The sequence below is a fragment of the Aedes aegypti genome, chromosome 3 (genome assembly GCF_002204515.2).
Source record: "Aedes aegypti strain LVP_AGWG chromosome 3, AaegL5.0 Primary Assembly, whole genome shotgun sequence".
Classification (NCBI taxonomy): domain Eukaryota; kingdom Metazoa; phylum Arthropoda; class Insecta; order Diptera; family Culicidae; genus Aedes; species Aedes aegypti.
In genome coordinates, this window is record NC_035109.1 from 363724177 (window position 1) to 363726620 (window position 2444).

Here is a 2444-nt window from a genome sequence, read left to right on the forward strand (position 1 = left end):
AAAACAGGAAAGCTTGGACGATGTCGTTGACCTCAAAATATATGCAGGGCTACTTGGGCACTTCCTTGGTTCACTTTGGCATGGGGGGGTTTTTCTCTGCCGAACTGTCTGAAACTTTGCATAAGAAGCACAGCTCAGTAGCTTTCAAAAAACAAAAGAGGAAGGCTTGGACGATGCCACTGACATCACAATGTACTTAATTACTGATGCTTTTGTCTTTTGTGAAAACTACTAGTTATCTAGCTTTGCAGACATAATTCGTCTAAATAAAAAACCGTCATAGATAATTTTGTTAATTCGTCGTAACTGATTCTACTGCACTTTATCAAAATACATCGAGTGCAATACCTTTCCATCGGGTCAACCGCATTATTCACTTATGGTTCCTTCAAGCGTGCAGACCTGATATGACACGAAGTTTCATGATGCTTCGGCTTTGCAATAGATTGAAATTGGATGAAGTGTAAAACGACGACAACGATGTCGTTGGCGGCGAGACGATTGAATTTTCGTCGGTCGGTCGGTCGGTTGGGCGGTAGCGACAAGCAGTCAACCGAAGCGCGGAGAGTTTGAGAGAGAAACCACCCGTCCCGATCTGTTGACGGCTCTTGGCTCGCTCCGCCAAAGAGGAAACAACGTGCCCGCTGGTGGTTAACGCGGGCATGGTTTTAAAACGGTGAGCACGAGTAATCAAGCGCCGATCACAAGTTGTATCTTGTTGCTGCGGTTGTAAAGGTGATGCAAAACTGTATTGTATCTAGCTCATTTCGATTGGATATGGCGAGTGAATACCGCTTGATTTTTTTTTTCACCCATCGTCGCCTTTGGCATCATCAAGTACTTTCGTGGTGGTGACGGGCGGTGTATGTGTAGTGTCATGTTTTCTACCCATTCTTCTTTAATTAGTGAGGGTACGGGTTATAAATGCCATTTGAAGCGCAAAAAATTTGGTGCCTACGTGCTTTACGACATTTGAGGCAATGTTACGGCAGAAAAACGTAAGCCATCCTGCTTGAAATTGATTTGTAATTGCAGTACTGTAACGCAGAAAATCTGATTATCTATTTTTAGGAACGATTCAATGAAACATTTTTCCTGCCAAAATGTATGCACAATTTTGCGAAATATTTATCTATCAACTAATTTATCGTGATTTGTAATTCCACGCATTAAATTTGTTTTTCTCGGAAATCCCACGTCTTTTTTCGTCAGCAGATAGAGAAACTTCCGATGGTGTGTGCTTGATGATGATGTATAGCATAGTAATACCTACAGGCATTTTTTCTTAACTTTCATGATTGTATGCAAAGTTGACGACATGAATTGCGTCATCTGAGATTATAAACTGACCACTAGCGATAACGAGTACGACATAATCTCGTTGGTTAGCAACAAAACAAATGATAGACTATTGAGAACATTTGAAGCTTTACATAATAGTTATAAGAAAAGATGTAGAAAAGATAAGAGATTATTTAAGTGAGCTAATTAAAATAACCAATGAATGCATAATTACATTACTATTACATCTTGTAACACAAGAATTTGACTTGAAAAATTAGACAAAGCTCCAGAAACCTAAAATCAAATGAAATTACCCAAGTGCAGTTATAATTTCAATAATTTGACGACTGTACAAAGCCAAAAGCGTGCTCAGTCGTACGTATCTCGCCTCACATACATGCAAAGCAATAATTACCCCCGTTTTGCTGGTTACTGCTATGAGTTATACTTGACTACAAATCTCCCACATTTAACAAAACGCATCACCCGAAGAGCACCGAAGTGATTGTACAAATCGAATTGAGTACACAAAAGAATGCAAAAGAAACCGAGGCAAGGCCGGTGTGCTCTCCACAAGATACGTTGCTTGCCCCCGCGCGACGGATCGGAGAGTTGAGAGAATGAGAAGAGGAAATTACGAGAAGTCATCAATACACCCTCGGAAGCGCGTTATATTTATGCATAAAAAAACACACAAAAGTGTGAGAGAGTGTGTAAAATATCGAGCGTAAGTTTGTTCAATAAAATTATCCGCTTCTCAATCACCCTATCAGAAAGACTATATCGAAGTGGTAGCAAAAAAGAAGAATGGGAAACAAGTCAACTAAAAAAAGGAATGGAATGGAATCTTAAACCTCTTTGACTACTGTCGTATAAATAATATCCAAAATAGATTGCAAATTTAAATTTATTTGAATGCTTCCGCAATTGGCACGAATTTAAATGAAATGAAACCTTTTTTGTTGGCGTTAGCCCATACCACGCATTAAGAAAATATGCTTCCATCATCAAGAAAAGAAAACGATCCGGAGAAAAAACGACACGCTACACCGGACCGCGAGCAGCACTTTGGGATGCTACGTTTGTAATTATATGTGTTGTTCGCAACCCGAGAGTAGAGAACGAGTATGTTAATAAAGCATGAGGAGACAAACACAGCG

General features: G+C 39.7%; 1 long non-coding RNA gene across 1 annotated transcript; it reads left to right on the forward strand.

Moving 5' to 3' along the window:
* Positions 1-277: 277 nt before the first annotated feature.
* Positions 278-1191, forward strand: LOC110679362. The gene is made up of 2 exons (XR_002502427.1): positions 278-998; positions 1072-1191. It is a non-coding gene; the product is annotated as an uncharacterized LOC110679362 (long non-coding RNA).
* The last annotated feature ends 1253 nt before the right edge of the window (positions 1192-2444 follow it).